Here is a 23,570-nt window from a genome sequence, read left to right as displayed (position 1 = left end):
TGTCCTCTACAAAATATACTGTTTAGCAAATTTAAACCATTTAACTGAAATAACAATGTATAAATTACCAAGGCCACATGAGGGAGGGGGGGAAGGGAGGGGGGAAAAAGAGGATCTGATGCAAAGGGCTTAAGTGGAGAGCAAATGCTTTGAGAATGATTGGGGCAGAGAATGTATGGATGTGCTTTATACAATTGATGTATGTATATGTATGGATTGTGATAAGAGTTGTATGAGTCCCTAATAAAATGTAAAAAAAGAAAAGAGGAGAAAAAAAATGATTAGGGCAAAGACTGCACAGATGTGCTTTATACAATTGATGTATGTATATGTATGGACTGTGATAAGAGTTGTATGAGCCCCAATAAATTGTTTAAATAAATAAATAAATAAAGAGACTCCTACATTGGGCCTCAACTCAAGTACTCCCTTAACACAAGAACACTTTGTTCCAACAATCCAGCATTCTGTAATGTTCACCTTCCTGACAGATCACTAAAGACAACTGGGTGTATAAACAAATGTGGTGAAGAAAGCGGATGGTAGCTGGCTATCAAAAGATATAGCATCTGGGGTCTTAAAGGCTTGAAGATAAACAAGCAGCCATCTAGCTCAGAAGCAACAAAGCCCATATGGAAGAAGCACACCAGCCTATGTGATCATGAGGTGTCAATGGGATCAGGTATGAGGCATCTAAGATCCAGAAAAAAAGCATACACAATGTGAATTGAGGTGGGAAGGGCATAGAATAGAGACCCAATGCCCATCTGTAGACAATTGGACATCCCCTCACAGAGGTGTCACAGGGAAGAGATGAGCCAGTCAGGGTGCAGTATAGCACTAAAGAAACATACAACTTTTCCTCTAGTTCTTTGGTGCTTCCTCCCCCCCCCCCCCAATTATCATGACCTCAATTCTACCTTGCAAATTGGATTAGACCAGAACAGGCACACCACTACAGATAAGAGCCCGCAACACAGGGAATCCAGGATAGATAAACCCCTCAGCACCAACAAGGAGAGTAGAGATACCAGGAGGACTAGGGGAGGGTGGGGGGAGAAAGGGGGAATCAATCACAAGGATCAACTATAAACCCCTCCCAGGAGGACGAATAATGGGAAAGTGGATGAGGGAAGGTGGAAGATATGAAAAGTAATAATCTATAACTTATCAAGGGTTTGTGAGGCAGGGAGGGAGGGTGAGAGAGGGAGGGGGAAGAAATGGGGAGCTGATATCAGGAGCTCAAGTGGGAAGAGAATGCTTTGAAAATTATGATGTGGCATATGTGCAAATGTGCTTGACACACTGGATGAATGCATGGATTTTGACAGGAGATGTAAGAGCCCCAATGAAAGTACTTAATAAAAGAGAGAGAAAGAGAGAGACTCCTAATATTTCTGGCATCTCACCTTCATGTGCCCAGTGTTTATTTTATTTATTTTAACAACTTTATTGGCACTTCATCCACATATCATATAATTCAACAGTTCAATCATATCCAGATGAGTTGTACAATCTTTACCAAGATCCATTTTAATACATTTTCTTCTTCCCTGTACTCATTGTTATTTGTGTAATTTCTTTTTCAATTTTGGCAAAAATATGCACAACAAAAAATGCTCCAATTCAGCAACTTCTACATATGTATATATAATTCAGCGTCTTTGATTATATCTTCAGGTTGTACAATCATTATTGATAGCCCTCTCACATTTGAACTTTTAAAATTCTGTTACTTCAAACCCCTTTGACCTGTGTTGTACTTTCAATGGAAATGTACCCAGGCAGGACTTTAAGATGCATGCATCTATCGTCTGGAAAATAGAGGGACACTGATGAACCCTGTATTTCAGAGCAATTATCTATGTCCGAATTGGGACAAGGAACCAAGAGAACATTCTTGTCCCTTCGTTATCTTTTTTGACCAAGCCTTCAAGCAGGCATCTCATTAGTGACTCTGTGCCCCCATCCCCACTCCACAAACACAAGAAAATAAAAGCACCAAAGAGAAAGGCCCTTTCTCTCTTGTTCATTGTTAAATCTCCAGCACATAGAACAATGCATCTGTGGGTGTTCAACAAAGAAAGAGTTTTTGAAGAAATCCAACGTTTTCTCTTCCCAAGGTCATGTGACGGAAAGCTGGACCCCTCCAGAGAGGTCGACAGGTGTCGAGCTGAGGCAGTATTTCTGTCTGACTTGAATATGAAGTCAGCCTTATGGATTCTTTGTGACTGCACTCATGGGCCACGCCCTCCAGTCCTCATCCGGACTGTAGCTGACAAGTGATTTCTCTCTGAATCCATCTCTCACTGGGCTCGAAGTTCAGGAAAGGAAGAAAGATTCATTGATTGTGGCCAGCCCCAATTCCAACTATGTGGACAGCCACTCCACCCCCACCTTACCCCCGCCCCGCTCCAGAAGAGTTTATTTGAGGACAGCACTGAAGCTGCAGCTCAGGAAGAGGGACATGTCTGATCAGTGCACACAAGAGCAAATGAAGGGGGAGGAAGAGAGAGTGGAGCACATCCTGGCCCACCAAACCTTGAGAACAATATCCCTGTTCAGAGCAGCCAATGCACAGAGAGGACAACATGGCCGGCCCCACAATGAAATACAACATCTCTCACTGACCCATAGCCTTAAGGGTGACAGCACTAGAGACACAGTGCTGGAATTGCACCCAATCTGACCTCTAAGGGCATGCAACAGAACAGCAAGAGGAGCAGAACAAGGAAGTCCCAAGGGAACGTGGCACACCATCAGACTCAATGGGAAAACACACCTAAAGATCAACAAACAGACCTTGAACTATCTACAGGCGCTTTATTTTTCTTGTCATTGGTTTTTCTGTTGTTGTTGTTTTATTTTGTTGCTTTGCTTTGCTCTATCTTATTTTTGTGCATATTATTGCCTCTGCAGGTCTACTAGTTAAGATAGGTGGGAAGAACCGTCTGGAGGAGAAAACAACAGACTGATGGTCCTAGAAAGGGGGGGCATGGGAGAGAGGGAGGCGGGGGAAGGGAGTGGGTGTTAACAAACCCAGGGACAGGGGAACAACAAGTGATCCAAAATCGATGGTAAGAAGGGTGTAGGAGGCCTGGTAGGGTGTGATGAAGGGTAATGTAACCAAGAGGAATTACTGAAACCCAAATGAAAGTTGAACATGATAGTGGGACAAGAGGAAAGTAAAAAGAAATAGAGGAAAGAACTAGGAGGCAAAGGGCATTTATAGAGGTCTAAATATAGGGATGTCCATATGTAAATATATTTATAGATGATGATGGGGAAATAGATCTATGTGCATATATTTATAGGTTTCGTGTTAAGGTAACAGATTTTTAAAAATGTTAGCAGCTAGACATTGAACCTCCACTCAAGTACTCCCTCAATGCAAGAATATGTTGTTCTATTAAACTGGCATTCCCAACATGATCGTTGAAAACAAAGCGGGTACATAAGCAAATGTGGTGAAGAAAGCTGATGGTGCCCAACTATCAAAAGATATAGCATCTGGGGTGTTAAAGGCTTAAAGATAAACAAGCAACCATCTAGCTGAGAAGCAACAAAGCCCATATGGAAGAAGCACATCAGTCTGTGTGATCATGAGGTGTCGATGAGATTAGGTATCAAAGAACAAAAAATCATATCATTGTGAATGAAGGGGAGTGCGGAGTGGAGACCCAAAGTCCATCTGTAGGCAACTGTACATACCTTTACACAAGGGTTGTGGGGAGGAGATGAGCCGGTCAGGGTGCAGTGTAGCACCAATGAAACATATAACTTTCCTCTAGTTCTTTAATGCTTCCTCCCCCAACTATCATGATCCCAATTCTACCTTCTTCTCAATTCTACATCCCAAATCTGGCTAGACCAGCGGATGTCCACTGGTACAGATAGGAACTGGAAACACAGGAATTCCAGGACAATAAATCCCTCAGGACCAGTGGTGAGAATGGCGATACCAAGGGAATGGAGGGAAGGTGGGTTAGAAAGGGGGAACCAATTACAAGGATCTACATATAAACACCTCCCTGGGGGACGAACAACAGAAAATTGGGTGAAGGGAAACATTGGACAGTGTAAGACACAATAAAATAATAATAATTAATAAATTATCAGGGGTTCTATGATGGAAGGGTTGTGGGGAGGGAGGGGGAAAATGAGGAACTGATACCAAGGGCTCAAGTAGAAAGCAAATGTTTTGAGAATGATGATGGCAACAAATGTACAAATGTGCTTGACATAATGGATGAAAGTATGCATTGTAACCAGAGATGTGTGAGCACCCAATAAAATTATTTTTTTAAAAGAATGAGACCATAAAACAAACAAAAGGGTATCATTCATTGCAAGCCCATATGCTTATAATTAACACGTTTAATTTTAAATGTATTCTGACTTTCTTGAAGAACTATATCACAATTTTTTAAAGTTTAAAAGATCATATGCTTCTACTATTCTCGAAGATGAAATTTTAAAACAATCTACCTCTGGCTTCCTACTTTTTCAAAGTACTGAATACCCATGAACTCCACACTGCTGGGTGCCCGTGGGAAAGGGAAGCTGGACGGTGAGGAATGAGAGCGCTACAGCTCTCACCTACGTCACCAACCTCTTAAGAGGAAGTCCCTCCCCGCCGCCCAATGCTTTTAACTCCTGCCATTAGGGTGTCCGCTGTGGTGGTTGTCACTGTTGTTGTAGTTATGTGCAGTCAGTTCTGACTCATAGCGACCCCATGGACAGCAGAACCAAACACTGTCCGTAGTCCAATAAAATGCCCCCGCCCTAAACAATGGGGGTAAAGGGAAACCATGCTTGACAGAGAGGAACACTGAGCTTCTCCTATGACCAGCAAGCCTCTGCTTTTTCTGTGGTCTCACAATTCCCAGGGCGATCCAGAGTATTTTGGAACATCAGAGACTTCCACATATATCTTCCATGTGATTCCTTTACACCTTCCCAACAAAGAGTCGGGGTACAAATCTCTTTTGGATAGGGTTGCAGAAACTAGGAATGAGCTGCTAGGCTCGAAGGTCGTTGGCACGAGGTTACTAACCAGTTCCACAGTGTGCATTGTCATGCCACCCTGCTACCTAGTGATGAGTGTGTGTGCCCCCATTTAGGATACCACTGACCTCGAAGATTATTCACAAACTTGAAAAGAGGGAAGTGACCTCTTCAAAGCTCATCTCAGTCAGAGAATCACTAGTCTTCCTTTCTCTCCAACTCTTCCCATTGGCTAAGTCCCCAAATCAACATTCAAATGCACAAACAAAAAAGATGAATACTATGAGGATGAGAGAATGATGAGGAAATGGATGCGCTGAGGCATGGTACGGATGCTAGTTTGTGTTCCTTCCTTTCCCTGTCGGTATAGAACTCCACTATCCACTTGCCAGATTCCAAGACAGGTTGAATTTGCAAGCATCCCAAAGCTTATAGCTAGAAATGTGATTTTTTGCAACAGATTAAGTAACAACAAAATTCCTCTACAGTAAGTTGTAAGCACTAAGGAATTTACTCTAAATCAGACTCTAGCTGAAACCTAAAATCAAGGGCTCAAAATCCAGGAAAATCTTATCAATCCAAACTTCAGAAAGTCACTAGTTTTTTCAATGTTCAGAGTCTATAAAACAATTGAGCTTGAATTGTGTACCTTTTTCAATCAACACTCAAAGCCTGCAACACCAAGTAAGACCACAATATTTTTTTTAGGAAATAGTAAAATGCCTGAGTTACCATTTGTGGCATCAGGGAGGAAATAGAGCAAGACACAAAAAGATTTTAATCCGTACATCAAAATATTATGATATTGTGCCATGACTCACCCAGCCAAAAACCACTGCCATCAAGTTGACGCTGACTCATAAAAAACCCAATATAGGGTTTCCGAGGCTGTCAATCTTCACAGGTAAAGACAACCTCACCTTTCTCTGAGAGATTGGCGGGTGAGTGTGAACTACTGGCCATGCAGTTAGCTACCCAACAGTGGCACCAGGACTGCTCACCTACAGTAAGAAATATATTTTATAAACGGCCAAGTATGTGTACATGCATGTCTATATGAGGGGCTTTCAAAGAGCCCATGGAAAAAAATTCATTATCTTTTCATTCAATATTTCCATGAGCTTTCTGAAGCCCCCTTGTGTCTGAATGACTGAAAGCATAGTTTTATGAAATCATACCTACTCTTCATGCAATGCACCAATTTTTACAACTCTATCATTACTTTTTTTTAAGACTAGTGATTGTGCTCCATCAAACTGATGATAAGATCCTCTGAGAATCATGACTTGAAGTGTGCAAAACCATGCACTGCATTTCACCTTGACCTCCACAGCAATTTTGCGAAGAGTAAGCAAGATTATGTACGTAGAACATTCTAGTTACTGCCTAGCACATGTTCTGTTGGATGCATAAGAGCTCATAGTATTGACCCAATAACCCAAACCCCCAGCTCTGGAGTGATGCTTTCTCGTGGTGACGCCACAGGGCAAGCTGGAACTGCTCCACAGAGGCCTGCGGAGCTGCCTGCAAGAGCACAAGGTAGCAGGAAGGCAAACTTGGCTGAGACTTTAGATGGATGCAGCACTAATTAAAATCTGCCCTTGGGAGGCAGTGAGATGAAGAACTTCCCAGAATTTTTATTTCCATAGTAATGGAAATCTATATTTAGAAAGAGCTGATCTGTAGCGACCTCCAGTTACTTCGCCCCTGGGAAGCAGCATTTTAAAACTTGCTGTGCCTCTGCCGGAGCCCGCGCTCAGTCTCAGCGTATTGATCTGTGCTTGCATCCAGCACTGTGCGAGGCACCATACGCTGAACAGAACCGCTCTTCATGAAGGAGTTCGGCCAGAGAGATGCATTCATTTACTGATGAGGCTGTAACAATTTCATACACAACAGCTTAAAACAGCACAAGTTAATTACCTCACAATTCTGGAGGTTAAAAGTCTAAAATGGGTGTCCCTGAGCTAAAACTAAGATGTCGGCAGGGATAAGTTTCTTTTGGGATCCAGAAGAATCCCTTCTCTTGCCTTTACAGTTTCTAGAAATTGTCTCCATTCTTTAGCTTATGAGTCCCTTCTTCCATTGAAACAGCCACGGCGGATCCGGTCCTCCTCAAGGCAGATCTCGCTGACTCTGATACTGACTCAGCTGACACTTCTTGTCTTCTTCCTCTACATTTTAAAGACTCTGAAATCCCTAGATGGTGCAAATTCTTAACATAGTCCGCTGGTAAGCAGGAGATGGAAAGTTTGAGTCTACTAGCGCCTCAGAAGATCAGTGCATATTGGCAAGAAATGACAATAGCCCCCAAACCAGACGGTCAGCATTGTAAAGGAGATTTTTGCAACTGAACACAGGCTGAAAGTAAAATATTATAATTCAGTCTCCCAATGGATACAAGGGAATTTATTCTCAACTTTTAATATTCTCTGTGCCCTGTTAGATTAGGGTCTCTATCGATTTTGTGTGGCCATTGTTAATGGATCCTTGCTTGGTGCCTGCCCTGCTTTTATATGGTTATCTGTATAGGGAAAATGGGATTGAAGGAAGTATAAAGACAGTAACTGGATCGACGATGACCTGGAGACATGGAGGGAGAGGCAGGGGCAATGAGAGGTCAACATCAATATGCAAAAGAAGGAAAAAGAAAAATTCCAAAGTTGATTGTGATATTTTTATAGCCTTTCTTAATATGGTTGAAGGGTTGAATTATACCATATGTCAATTAAATCCAATAAAAAAGAAAAGCCTGCTGAGTTACTTGCAAAAGAAAAAGAAAAAATAGCTACTTAAACCCACAGAGAGCACCCTGTACTCTGGCAAAGCTGAAAGGATTTGATGACAATTGGTTTGGTTAACAAGTGCTGGGCTGCTAAACACAAAGTCCGTGGTTGGAACCCATGAGACGGTTCGTGGGGGAAACGACTCCATGGGAGAAAGATGCAGCTGTTTGTCTGCTTCAGCAAAGATTTACAATCGAGAGAATCTTATTTGAGCCACTATGAGTTGGAATTGGCTTGATGGCAGTGGGTTTGGTTTCTACGGTTGATAAACAGGTAACTAGTGATGACAGTGAACTCTCAGCTCTCCAGAACATCTCCTTGTTTTAAGAGTGTCACTCACATCTTCCAATGGCCTTTTGCCATGTAAGGGACCCATTCTACAGGTTTTATTAATTGGGACGTAAGGCTTCTTTGGGGAAGGACAGTACAAATATGCCTTGCACAAGAGACACAAAAGAGCTACCACATTTTGATAGCATAATACCTATTGAGCAAGTGTTGTAAGGAGTGTTTTTGCTTGGCCTTGACTTATCTCCTTAATGGGAAATCAACTACCCAAAAAGTGAACAGAAGTTTCTCAAAGTCATCCATAGAGAAGTTGGCAAACCCAGGTTTGCCTGACTATAAAAACCATGCCCTCAACCACTTCACAACATATAACTAGGTGTTAAACCAGCATACACTGAGTTGTTTACAATTTCCCCCTCCACAGACTCCTGTTATTGTTTTCCCCTGAGATCCTATTTGAAAGGTTTTGAATATGAAGAACATTTCCCATTAACCAAAGACACATTTAACTTTGAATTATTATCTAATCAGTTTGAGGTAATTTTTTCATCTTTTTTTTAAAAAATCATTTATATAGCTCTTTAAACTGTCAGAAGTAATGTGACTTTGAAGACTAAGGTGGAATGGACCCAAACCATTGTATTTCCTATGAAAACTGGACGGTGACTAAGAATGACTGAAGGAAACCTGATGCCTTTGAATTATGGTGCTAGAGAAGATTATTCAATATTCCATGGACTCCCAGAAGAATGAGAAAAAATCTGTGTTGAAATAAATATAACCAGAATATTCTTTAGAAGCAAGGATGGCAAGACTTCATCCAATGTATCTGGGACGTGCCGCCAGGATATGGCACAAGCTTAGTAAGGTAGAAAGTCGGCAAAATTTTTTTTAATAACTCCATAAGATAGATTGGCAAAGTGGATGCAACAACACGGATAACAATTGAGGAGGTGGCACAGGACCTGGCAGTATTTCATTCTTCTGTACATATGATTTCTAAGAGTTAGATCTGAATCAACAGCACCTAACAACAAAACATATCATTCCAGGACAAAAAATACAACTTCATATTTTTACTTAACATATTTTTAGGCTTCATTTTGGGATACTGAAAACAAAAACTCCTGTAAAGGACATTTATAGAGGTCGAAATACAGGAATGTACATATATAAATATACTTATATAATGATAGGGAAAGAGATCTATGTACAAATACTATGTTAAGTATTAAGGTAGCAGATGGAGATCAGGCTTCTATTCAAGTACTCCCTCAAGGCAAAGACAGTTTGTTCTAATAACCCAGCATTCTGTGATGCTTACCTTCCCAACACAATCGCTGAAGACAAAGCAGGTGCATAAGCAAATGTGGTGAAGAAAGCTGACTGGTGCCCAGCTATCAAAAGATATAGCATCTGGGGTCTTAAAGGCTTGAAGGTAAACAAGCGGCCATCTAGCTGAAGCAACAAAGCCCACATGGAAGAAGCACATCAGTCTATGTGATCATGAAGTGTCGATGTGATCAGGTATCAAGCATCAAAGACCCAGGAAAAAAATCCTATTATTGACCCAAAACAAAAATTCATATCATTGTGAATATGGGATAGTGCGGAGTGGAGACCAAAGCCCATCTGTAAGCAACTGGACATCCTCTTACAGAAGGGTCGCAGGGAGGAGACCAGCCAGTCAGGGTGCAGTGTAGCAACGATGAAATATACAACTTTCCTCTAGTTCTTTAAGGCTTCCCCACACACACACTATCATGATCCCAATTCTACCTTACACATGCAGCTAGAACAGAGGATGTGCACAGGTGCAGATAGGAACTGGAAACACAGGGAACCCAGGGCATATAAACCCCTCAGGACCAATAATGAGAATAGCAATACCAGGAGGGGAAGGTGGGGGGAGAGAGGGAGAACCAACCAGAATGATCTACATATAACCCCCTCCCAGAGGGACTGACAACAGAAAAGTGGGTGAAAGAAGACATCGGTCAGTGTAAGACATGAAAAAAAGCATAATTTATAAATCATCAAGGTTTCATAAGGGAGAGAGGGTGGGGAGGGGGAAATAAACTGATACCAAGGGCTCAAGTAGAAAGAAAAGGTTTTGAAAGTGATGATGGAAACAAATGTACAAATGTGCTTGATACAATGGATGGGTGGATGGATTGTGATAAGAGATGTATGAGTCCCCAGTGAAATTATTTTTAAAAGACAAAAAATGAAGAGGAGAAAGCAAAGCACATGAATAATAGAGCCGAGGAAGCTGGAAGCAAGTGCACCTGTGATGGTACCCAAGAAGACTGCTAAGAAGAACTGCAAACGGGTCAACCAGACAAACACAAAGACATCATGGGTGCTTTGAAGTGTAGGTAAATAATGTTAACTTTAATTATTTAAAATAAAGCCTGGAAAATTCTGAATTTGGGTTAACTGAGATTAATTAGCAATAGAATCAAGAGGAAAGAGGAGGAGGAGAATATAGCCGTCTTTTGAGAGGACAAATGTGGCTTGAAGCCATGGAAAGAGGTAGAGATTGACTTCTCCCCGTATCAAAGTATTAATTTTATATAATGTGCATGTATGAGGTAGTAATATATAAATTAGTAAACATGTGTAAACTCATTGCCCCCAAGTGTCAAATAGTAAAATTAAGCATCTGTGCTTAGTCAGTACTTACAACGAGCCACCCTATCCCAATTCCGCCTATCTTTCATAGGGTTGCTTAGGTTGTTTTCTCTTTAGTTTGAAACATTGCTTGAGGTATGTGTCAACTTTCCTCATCCTGGTTAGTTAGGTCCCTGGCACTTACTACAAGAGTAAATTAAAGTTTGGCTACCAAGGTTCTAATTCCTACATTCACAGGTGAATTCCAAACAAAATATGATAACTGGATGTGTGCAGACAAGTTATGTTAGCAATATGCTTACCTTAAAATGTCCAGTTTTAACTCTGATTCTGGTCGGATGTGCTGGGCCCCTTAAAGTGCAGAGAAAACCAAGAAAGCATTGCTAAGTTGTTTTGGGGATTCCAAAGGAGTAATCTTGATGGATTTTCTCAGAGGACACAGGAGGGACAAAAGGTCTTAGTAGAAGAAGTTTTAAGAAAACCAAAAGCTACATTGGTGAGGAAAAGCCCAGGAAAGGTGAACCAAGGAATCTCTTTCCTTCATAACAATGCACCTGCTCAATCTTTGAATGTTATGAAGGCTGTCTTATGAGAATGTCATTGGAAAACTTTACCCCATCCACCAGGCAGCCCTGAGTTTAGCCCTTGAGACTCCTTTTGTCCTAAAACTCAAAGAACACATTAAAAGAACACAACTTGAGTCCCTTGAGGATATCAAAACTACCATTTTACACGGTGTAACTAGAAGGATGGAAAATTCTCCAGAAGAGGGCGAGAGAGGGGGAGGCACCGTGTTCAGGATATAGACCTAGATGGAAACAGTAGCTTTACATTTTAGTATTTTGTCTGATTAAAATATTCATGATTTTAAAGCAATACTTTTTTGACATAACTTCATATCTTATAGGCACTCAATTTGGATGAGAACAGACAGCATAAGTGACTCAGAAATCTCACAGCATGCTGTCCTTAGCCTCCAGGGTTCATGATGAATAATAAAGTCACAGGTCTACAAACACCAACCCAGCCCTGGGTCCCTGCCTAGACAAGCCTGCCAGCTGGCCCTATTTCCACCCATCAGCAGCAGGTTGGCATCAAAACTCATCTTTTCACAACAGCGTGCAATTCAAAGCAATTTTATCTCATAGGTCAACAGGCATCTTACTGGTGCCTAGTTCTATTTTGCTTTTCTAAAGCTAGCTAATAAAATAACTCCGTTTTCACACCTTCCCACCTTTCTGAATCGCTGCGCTTCCTTCCATTTCCCCGTCTTTGTAGTATTGGAGAGCAACAGAGTCAAAGCCAGCACTCCATAGAGCGTAGGCTGCCAGCCTGTTGCACTGGTTCTATGGATAGCAGTGAAGCAAATGGTGGAACTCACAATTCTTGAAATGTCCTAAGATTTAAGGGAAGAGTTACATTAGAATTGAATTCCTAATCTGGTCGTGGCTTGATTGCATTTTTTAGAGAGTATATTTTATACAGGGGATTATATAAATAAGTTACAGCCGGTGTAGAAATGATAATAAACCCAAACTCACTAACGAGCCAGTTCCTAAAAGCCAGTTAGGTTAGTCTGCACATCTTGCCAGTTTCCATGCTTAAAATCACGTGCTATGCTGCTATATTCAACTACCTGATCTGCCTGTCACATGTGAGTCAGTGAATAAACATTAATTGAGCTTGCAGGTGAGTAATCCTTTAAATATGGAAGGATAGAGTAATTGCTGTATATCACAACTCAGTACTCCTGGAGGGTGGGAAATGGTCCATTTTTTCTATCTGTAACTAGCACAGTGCTGACCCTGTAGCAACGCTACATTACCATGAAGAGCACCTCAGATTTTATCAAAGATTCTATAAAATAACCTTGATCAAAAGGGGGGCAATGCAGAAAAGAACTCAACATGCTCATGAATTCTAGACTTTCTGGAATTATGAAGACCGAGCAAAATTTTGAAACTATTGCCTGGAGAAAATCCTTAAACCAAAACTAGCCCTGAAAACGTCTTAAAACTAAACAATAGTTGGGTTTAACTAATAAAGAACATCTGCTTGGAGAATTATGCTCTCTTGCGAACTATCTGGGAGTGGAAGAACAGCAGCAAATCAAAAGATTCATTACCAATGTTACGGGACAGCGAGCTCATGTGAACGGGAGAAACCCCAGAAAAGGAGAGTGCGGGCGGTTGTGCAGCTTGAACATAACCCGTGTCACTACGTGGCGCCTGGAGAAACGGTCAAACTGACCTATGTCTTCCTGTGCACAGTCCCAACAACAATAACAAAACCTTTTTGAAAAAGAAAACCAAACCTTGAATCAAATCCAAGATTCAACACTAAAAATCAATTAGTGTGTCCTGGTTCATAAAGGTATTCCATGTGTTTTTCTCATTCACACCTCCCACAACCATTAGAAATGAGGAAATGAGCTTCAGCAAAGATATGGGTCCTAAAAGTAGCGACTGGACTTACAACAAGGCTCAGTATTCACATTTTACATGTGTCCTTCAGGCCACACACACACTTCGGAGAAGCAGAGACTTTATCCATCTACTTTCAAATTATGGATAAGAAACTCCAATTTTTTAAAAGAAATTACAGTTTTTGTTATGGTGCTCAACTCTTAAAACATCTTCCTGTCCGGGAGGGCGGTAGCATATGGACTTCATTCATCAGACCACTGCTGTAGCCCGAAAGGCGGCCCAGAAAGATGCAGTTCCTCTCTGGCACTGTTTGTGTGTCAGTGTGTGGTGCACACCAACAAGTTCATGTAACTCTAAAAGGTACCATATAGACTGTGGGAACAATCTCCCTCTTTCCTGTGATACCACGATGGTTCTCTCTTTTAAATTCCATCTCTGAGCCACATCTCTTCATATTCTTCCCCAATCATTGGGACCCCAAACACATTCCAATGCCATTCTTCACTCACTACCACTTTACTAACCATTCCTTCATGTTAGCATGAATATTACTGAATCTATTAGATATTTGTGTATGTGATGTAAACTACTTACACTACAAATTTGATGTTTAATCCAGATTAAGGTTCCATTTGAACACTTACTAAATAGAAATGCACCCGATGCCTTTATTCCAGTGAGTTCATTGCCATGTCACAGAGATAAAAGAAAGCAGCACGGTTGTGATTTTGAACTTTGGCTTTTATGGGTCAGATTCTGAATTTTACTGCAACCCCAGGTAGTAAACCAAATTAACAGTGGCTCTCTGGCGCAAACAACCTAAATTAGACTATCACATTTAACTTGATACTTAACATTAATTGACGCTTGTCACTTTACTTCTATTAGGCTCAGTTTCCCCATCTTTAAAATGGGAATTGTTGAGGGTGTAGGAGTCCTGGTAGGGCTTGAACAAGGGCAATGTAATCAAGAGGAATTACTGAAACCCAAATAAATGCTGAACATGATAGTGGAACAAGAGGAAAGTTAAAGGAAATGGAGGAAAGAACTAGGAGGCAAAGGGCATTTATAGAAGTCTAAATACAGAGATGTACATATGCAAATATATTGATATATGATGATGGGGAAATAGATCTATGTGCATATATTTGTAGCAAATGGACATTGGGCCTCTACTCAAGTATTCCCTCAAAGCAAGAACACTTGTTCTACTAAATTAGCATTCCATGATGCTCACCTTCCTGACAAGATCACTGAAGACAAAGCAGGTGCATAAGCAAATGTGGTGAAGAAAGCTGATGGTGCCCAGCTAACAAAAGATACAGCATCTGGGGTCTAGAGGCTTGAATATAAACAAGCAGCCATCTAGCTGAGAAGCAACAAATTCCACATGGAAGAAGCACACCAGCCTGTGTGATCACAAGGTGTGATAGGATCAGATATCAGGCATCAAACAAAAAATCATATCACTGTGAATGAGGGGGAGTACATAGTGGAGACCCAAAACCCATCTGTAGGCAACTGACAGCCCCTTACAGAAGGGTCAAAGGGAGGAAGTGAGTCAGTCAGGGTGCAGTACAGCAACGATGAAACATACAACTTTCCTCTAGTTCTTTAATGCTTCCTCCCCCCTCCTTCCCACTGTCATGATCCCAATTCTCTTACAAATCTGACTAGACCAGAGGATGTACACTGGTACAGATGGGAACTGGAAACACAGGGAATCCAGGACAGATAAACCCCTCAGGACCAAAAATGAGAGTAGCGATACCAGGAGAGGAAGGGGAAGGTGGGGGAGATAGCGGGACTCAATCACAAAGATCTACATATAACTCCCTCCCTGGGGGACAGACGACAGAAAAGTGGATGAAGGGAGATGTCGGACAGTGTAAGCCATGACAAAATAATAATTTATAAATTATCAAGGGCTTGTGAGGGAGGGGGGCGGGTAGGGAGGGGGGGGGAAATGAGGAGCTGATACCAAGGGTTCAAGTAGGAAGAAAATGTTTTGAGAATGATGATAGCAACAAATGTACAAATGTGCTTGACACAATGGATGAATGTATGGATTGTGGTAAGAATTGTATGAGCCCCCAATAAAGTGATTTTTAAAAGGAAAAAATAATAAAATGGGAATTGTTGGAGAGAATACTTCCCCCTTAGTTCTAATATTTCCTCCAGGTAGGAAGTTACTTTCACTTCATTAACGTACATTTTTCTGACACCTGCCCCTTCAAAGAGCCCTGATGTGGTAGTGGCTATGCTTTAGGCTAGCAAGGTTAGCAGTTCAAAACCACCAGCCTCCGTTTAGGAGAGAGATGGCGCTTTCTACTCACATAAAGAGTTGTAGTCTCAGAACCTGCAGGGCTGTTCTACTTCCCTTTAGGGTTTCTGTGAGTCAGAATCAACTCTATGGCTGTTAGTTTAGATGGGAGCTCTTGCTTGGGTTCACTATGTTGCTGTTAATTAAGGAGGAATAATTTTCTGATGGTAGCACTAAATGAATATAACCAATGCTACTATATTATACACATAAAAAATTTAATTGGGAAATGTTCTGTTATATATATTTTACCACAATAAATTAAGTTAAAGCTATATAAAGGCTTTAGTTATTGCCTTTGCAGGCTGCGATGTAGTGAGTTCATTCATCCTTGTGTGTCCCACGTCATATACTACAAGCTTTGCATTTTGCAGTTATTCAGTCAGGGTTAAAAAATGGTTAATGCAAAAGAGAAAGCAAATTATAGGCAATGGAATTAGTTCCATAAACATTAAGTTAATCCTAACGGTAAGTTTTAAAGATTCACATTACCATTTTAAGATTACTGTACTTCTTTAAATTCTCTTCTTGCTCAGAAATAAACATTTCATGCAATAGTGGTGTCTGTTCTACCTGCTAGTCTACAAGCCATCTCTCGGTGGTTGCGAGAACAACTGAACATTCAGGATATAATAACATGATTCCCTTGATTCAAATTCTTGCTCTGCCACTTAACAGCTGCAGGACCTTACACAAGCTATTGACTTTTTTGCCTCCATTTCTTCATCTATAAACTGGGAATCATTGTAGCACCTACGGCCTAGTTTTCTACCTAGTTTTCTACCTTCAAAGAGTGCCTGACAGTGCAAGCACCATGTTAAGTGTTCGCAGTTCTTGTGTAAGAAATGTAGTGCCTTGGATTCGTGGCTCCATAATCCACAAAGGTCTTGGTGGATAAGATGCTGGCTGGCCAGAGAATCCTCACAAGTTCTAGCCCCTGCAAGGGCACTAACAACATAGACAAGGCCCTAGAGGTATCGGAGGATCTCTCCAGGGGATACAGACAGTGAGGGCTCCAGGCTGAGTAATACGTGCTCTATGAACTTGCAGCAACCGCCTGCTAAAGAGCACCAGGACCATGCCTCCCATTGGATGAAAGTGAGTTTACTGACTAGCGGCAAAAACATATTCCCTGGAAAACCATGGGCATCGGGGCAAAAGGATATTAGAAAGAGCTGATTACAAGATTTGAGATTTTGGTTTTAGGAGGCATTTCGGGGAGACAGGTTCCAGGCTGGATAGAATGCTGTCAGAACCTGGGGTATCTTAATAACTTTTATCTAGACAGTGGGGAAAATGAAATAAAATAATGAAACAGGACTAAAGTTGTAATTGGTGAGATACATAAATAAATTTCAAAAAATTAAAAGCAGGCTTTCATTATTAGTTGGGAAAGGGAAGATTAGTTGTTCCTCAGGTTAGACAAAGTTCTTATTTTTGTTTGCTCAGATATAATTGTGGAGTAGTTTGATTCTGTCTTGTTCCATTTTGGTTACATGTGGTTTGAGTCTGAGGTTCATGTTCTATGAATGTGCTTACGTTCATTATATTCAATAGGAAAACGGCAGTGTCTCTGCCAAGCCCAGGAGCTCCCTGCTCATGGGAACATTTTTATACAGAGCTTTCATATTCAGTGCCTAAGGAGCCTCCCTGAGTTAATCCTCAGGTATAAGCTGGCCCCAGGGCTACCTCACCCAGTCTTGCTTGTAAGCAGGCCCTCCTCACAGTGAATTACTGCCCGGGAAGCAATACAAGGATGCCCTAGCAAAGTCAATATTGATAGTCCAAGTTTGACACAGAAGGAAATAGAACCAATGACACTTCTTGAGGGCTCCTTATCGTCTAGTAACTGTGAGCATTCTCTCTGGCAACGAGTTCAGTGGCTGATGTCCCATCACCGATTCAATTAGAGTTTTCCCCTTTCCAAAAACCAGGCTGCTCCGTTGTGACTTGGATGACATCTGCTACTGAGGCAGGGACAAAGTGCTGCTCAAAAAACTGTGGAATATGAAAAGTCCCGGTGGCCTTCAACCCCCACCCCCACCCCCCATTCTGCTTCTGTAACCTACTTGCTATCTGCTGGTCTGTCCTGTCCCCACCTGTTAGTTCAGGGCAAACTAGAGAAACAAATTCATAGACACTCATGAATATACAAGAGCAGTTGAACATTGAGAAAACATCCCAGTCCAGATCAAGCCCGATATTAGCCCATATGTCTAATACCAATCTATCTATAAAGTCCACTTCAGACTCACAAATACATTCAATGATGCCAAACACAGCAAGATCACAGGTCTTGTGGATTCAGTGGCGGTGAAGCATCTCAGCACTGGCAGGAGTCTCCATGTGGCTCCTCCAGTTCCCAGGGAACAGAGTCTATTAATGTAGTGCCATTTGTCTTGTCAGTAGAGAGTCTCTCAGGGAATGAGCAGAGAGTGTCTCCCACTCCAAGGAGGAAATACAGTTATTCCCAGAATCCTCAGGGGAAGGCCATTCCCACAAAAAGGCCTCATTGGCTATCACCTGATTGACAGGCTAGACCCCATCCTTTCACTCAGAATCCTTTCAAATTGACAAGCGATTATAGAACTACCAGACCACCCTCTACCCCAGTCTTGTGCAACTGCTGGTTTCTGCTTCTGTATGTCCTGCTTGCTGGCTAACTGAGCAACCACAGACTAGCCCCTGAACCTACTCTTCTTTATAAAATGTTCCCAGACAGGGAGATCAGGGCTCAGTCTCTAGATACAAACCCACCGAGCCATATGCCGCCACAATAAAGTCCTTCCTTTTGTTTTAACATGCTTGGCCTTGGCAACTCCTGTAGAGTGACTCCCGTAACATTTCTGGTGCATTGGCCTGGCATCTCTTCTCTGCTCGAAGAACCCACCACCGAGCAGTTGCTGGCCCAGAAGCTGTGGGCGCCCAGGCAGGTCTCATCCCAGGGAAGACTGTCTGCTGGGCGTACCAACAGGATCTCTCGCTGTGTGGATCCACCTCTGGGTGGAGACCTGCCACAGTCCCCACTCCTTGAGGGAACCAAGCAGTGAAGGAACAGCTAATCCTGGTGGCAGTCTTCTGAACCGTGATGGGCGTGTGGGCACACAGAGTGTGAGACTGGTCTAGGACCAGGCCTGATCACCTCCTGACCATGGTCCGAGTAACTCCAGGACCGAAACTACTGTGGTCTTCGGTCAGTACAGGGATATAGCAGGATCGTACAGCATAACTCCAACCAGAAAAACTGAGAACATTCTATAAAACAGACTGGCCATCATTCAGGGTAGATCAGCTTTCTGAGGGATCTCTAGATAGGTCCATCACACAATGTGTGTGGCATGTGAGGACCAGGGAGCCGGGCCACCGGAACAATCCCCTTACACTGACACAGACCTCCAACCAGTTAGCTGTCCCCCTCTTGGTTGAGAAGGCCACTAACCTGAGTTCTTATTTTTCGGGCCTGCAGTTCTCCACTTGCCAATTCAGATAAAGCAGCTAAGGCACCCAAAAAGGCAGTGGTCACCCTCAGCCCTGTCTTTGACTGCCAGAGTCCACAGGCCCCTCTATTTTGCATGAACCAGCAGAAGAAACTTTGCATCCCCCATCCATCCCAGTATACCCAGCCCTGCAGCCCACAATGCGGCCTCCCATCCCTCCAGCAACCCCTGAGGCTTCACCAGATAGCACCATGGTCCTGACCCCCTAACACCTGCAGAATAATATTTGAACACCCCACCACTCAGCCCCTACATTCTCTTGCTCCCTTCAGCCAAACAAACGTCCCCCTAAGTGGCACAAGATCATGGAAATACCATGAAAGTGCATATTCCTTTTAGTATGAGATATTTGAAAAGTTGTAAAGATCAAATGGGCAGTTTTTCTGATGACGCTGGGCAATTTTGAGAATTTTCAAAGCATGGTGACTCTTTTGAATGGTCCTGGAAGGATCTCATGGTCCTCCTGCCTTGTGCTGTAGCTCTTATGAGAGCCAACACATGGGAGGGCTGCTGGGCACAGCTGACCACATGCATGCCATGCCATAAATGCCAACTTAGTGAATGCGGCCACAGCTGTCCCAGAACAGAGCCCACACTGGAATGATCAGGAGAGCCTGGCAGAGGCAGAAGAGAGGGAAGTTAGAGATTACATGCAAACCTACCTCCTAGAAGGAATGATAGAAATTCAGATTAAACCGATGAATTATTCAAAATTAGTTGAACTGATCCATGGCACAGATGAGAGCCTGGCAGTGTGCAGAAACCACCTAGTTGAAGCAATTCAGAGATTTACCAACATAGACACAGAGAGCTCTAATGGGAGAGTTTTCCTAATACTACTCATTTTATTAATCGGTCTACTGCAGACATCCTCAGAAAACTGCAATGTAAAGTATGAGCCCTCAGACTGTCCCAAATGAACTCCAAATGGCAGCAACCTTAGTGTCCAACAACCGAGATGCAGGGGAGGAAACGAGAGAACTCCAAAGAGCTAAAATCATTGAGCTGCTTTTTTGGCCAATGTCGGTCTATGTCTCCACAGTGTGAAGGCTCTAGCCATCCCATACAACCCTGATCCAGGTATTTTGTGATGGCTGTGGGAAGCCAGGCCATATGGGCCCAGGATGAGTGTCATAAAGAAGGCCCCATTCCTCGGACATGGGGGTGGGAGGGAAGCCTCCCTCCTCCTGTTTTCCAGAGTGGTCCTCCCAGATACCAAGAACTTGAGTGCCCCAAGCTTGTGTTGGTGGCACAGATTCTACTCCTGGCAGCTCCACTGACATCAAACTCCAGGAGCCATGGGTATGTGTGGATGTTGCTGGTAAGTCCAGCTGCTTTTTGCTGGACACGGGAGTTGCCGGTTTTGTAGTAGAATCTTTTGTTGGTCTTTTAATTTGCAACTACCTCCGTGTTGTTGACATTAATTGGCTGCCAGTTAAGAAGTTTCTCATACCTTCGCTGCCATGCACCTGGAAGGCACTTATTTATCACATCGGCTTTTAGTTATCCTAAGTCCCCCAGCTTCACTTTTAGGAAGAGATTTCTCATTCAAATGTGATGACTTTCACAACTGTCCCTATAGCTCTTTATAAGAATGAGAGCCTCCTCTTATTCTGAGTCAAGATTTCACCATTTGAGTTCCCGTGTAGTAGGCCCCTTGTCCGTGCATGCCTGAAGAGACCTGGTTGCACAGTGAGAGTCCACAGAATCCAACCGTAAGTGCGGCTATCCCAAGTAAAGGCAATTCAAGCTCCAGAAGACAGTGGTACAAAACAGAAAGGTATGTTTGCGGGGCAAGCTGATCTACAGTTTTAAAGAGCAAACACCTGAGCAAAAGGCTGAACAGATTACCCCTGCCACTAGAGGAGGCACCGCTCTTCCTCCTCACAAGCAACCGCTTTAGCCTTGGAACTTAGGGTTTGTAAGTCAGAAAAATAAGAAGGAATTCCCTCTAAGGACAACTTAACCCTTTGTTAATACTTAATTAAAAGTGATAGAATTTTCACAGTCACTGACTACTTAGTTTGTAATGCAAAAGTTAGCAAAAAACAGGAATTTAGATTATACCAGTCATCCACAGAAGGTCGGCATAAGATGCAGTATTCGGAGAAAAGTGTCTAGCTGAAGTGTGATTAAGAAACTTGAAAGTATACACTAAGTTGTTGGAGAGTATACACTAAGTTGTTGGAGAGTATACACTAAGTTGTTGGAGAGTATACACTAAGTTGTTGGAGAGTATACACTAAGTTGTTGGAGAGTATACACTAAGTTGTTGGAGAGTATACACTAAGTTGAAGAGAAAGATGAAGTACATGAGTTCCTGAAAAGAGAAGGATTAAAGTGTAAATATTACAATTGATGTATGTATGTATTGTAATAAGAGTTGTATGAGTCCCTAATAAAATGGTTTTTTTAAGTGTAAATATTAATGTCTGTAAGAATTGATCCTCATTAACTACCATAACTTGTCCTTTCTTGAAATTAAAAAAAAAAAAAGAGGATTGTTCAGAACCAGGTGACTACAGTTCCCCAATGTTCTCACTATGGCCTGAAGCCTGGCAAAAGGACGACCCTATCCCCACCACCCCATCCCCAAACTGGCAGACAATTACCAGCCTGTCCATCAACCTGGCTCCTGGGGCAGTGACCATGTTAGGCACGCCCAATCCCCAAAGCAGCCCCAGGAACACATTCAAGAACATTTGCAAAGACTGTTAAGAAATAAAATTCTGTGTATGTATGGATTGTGATAAGATATATATGAGCCCCCAATAAAATGACTTAATAAAAAAGAAAAAGAAGACATAAAATCCTCAGTCCCCCCAGAACACTTCTCTCCTACCCATGCAAATGCCAGGGACTCAAAATGACTGGCCAGTGCAAGAATTAAACTGCTCCCCATCAATCGACCGCAGTCACCATCACCTTCCAGCAATGCTTCAGTCAACTGAAACCCAAGAACGTCATGCCCTGCTCCAGCCCTGCCCTGGAAACCAGCTGGTCAAAGCAGGGTCACAGCCTGAGGATCCTCCTTCTAGCAAGCCTACCAGCTCCCTGGGTTGCAACAGACAGAGGAGGTGGTGGCTGCGGCGTGTATATCCAGGCCACCGGGTAGGCTGCACCCTCGCCAAAACTTATTCTACAGACACTCCCGCTGTGAAGGCACTCATGTGAGAAAATGTGTTTATAGCTCCCCTCAGCTTTCCATATGTGCCACCCCAAAGGGAACTCCTATTTTTCTGTCTGGTCTGGCCTCAGTTTGTCGTTGCCACAAGCTTAATAGTTAGTTATGACCCAACTGAAGCCCCTCCTCTCATCTCTTTGAAATAAGGTTGGAGAAGCCACTTTATTTTACAACCCTCCTGGAGTCATCGTAGCCCAGACTGAGGTGAAAGGGAGCCCCAATCCAGCAACCTTGACCTTTGATGCCTGTCGTGCCATTCGTTATTTGCAAGGCCTGAATGGTCATTCAGTCGTTTGGGGAAAGACTATCAGTACCTTTGTGAGATAAGTACTTACTGGGGGGGGGGGGGGGGACAGTGGTGACTATGAGCCATGCGGGGAAAACTCCTCAGAGAGAGGGTGGCCGCACCAAAGTGTCAAATTTACCAGTGGTGTAGCCAACCGCTTAAAATTCATCATCACCAGCCCACTTCCTGAAGTTCCAAGGTCAATTGACCTTGAAAACCTTTGACTGGCAGGAAATAATTGCCAGAACCCTGAAGGTAACATCCTGCTGGGCGGGGATATTCCCAGAACAGGAGACCTGTATCGTAGGTCCCTGAAGCATGGCATGAGAGGCAGCCAACTCTACCATCCCGGTGGGTCAGCTCAACTCTTTAGGACGAGGTATACAATGGGACCTCAAGAACAGTGAATGATGGGAGATGTCTCATCTAAAAGTAATCCCTCCAGCCCTCCTGCACCTTAGTTAGCAGTTGCAAGAATAGGAGGCTGGGCTGCCCCTGCAGACTTGTACTGGGTCTGTGGAAGCATATGGACAAGGAAGAAGGTGAGGCTCTGAGAAGCTAAAAGAGCCTCAAATGGGGGAATGAGCCAGGGACAAAGCACTGTTGCTGCCCCGGGAGACAAAGAACCCTGTGGAAGGTGAAAAGGCCCTGTGGCCTTCAATTCCTCGCTCCTCCACCCCGGCCCTCCCCACTCCCCCATCCTGGCCCTGTGTAACTGCTGGTTTCTTCTTCCGTGTGTCCTGCTTGCTGGCTCACCGACCAACCACAGACAACTCCCTGAATCTACTTACTCCCCTTCCTTATAAAATGCTCTTGGAAAGGGAGGTCAGGGCTCAGCCTCTGGACACAAACCCACTGAGCCACATGCTGGCACAATAAAGGGCTTCCTTTGGTTTTAACCCATTATGACCCGCTTGGCATTGGCAACTCCTTCAGTGTGACTCCGGAAACACTGCTGCGATAAGGAGGGCTCCACTTTCTTCAACCAGGTCTGTGCCTTCCCAAGACAGGATGCCTGTGTGTGCGGCTTGTCTACAGACTGAACCTGCTTATCACCTGAGTGACAGGTGCAGAGAGTGATTCCGTGTTTGAAGAAGTCGTCGGAACAAACTGTCCTGCTCAAGGACTGCCTGGTTCGA

The sequence above is a fragment of the Tenrec ecaudatus genome, chromosome 5 (assembly GCF_050624435.1).
Source record: "Tenrec ecaudatus isolate mTenEca1 chromosome 5, mTenEca1.hap1, whole genome shotgun sequence".
NCBI classification, from domain to species: Eukaryota; Metazoa; Chordata; class Mammalia; order Afrosoricida; family Tenrecidae; genus Tenrec; species Tenrec ecaudatus.
Note: the sequence above shows the minus strand (reverse complement) of the source record.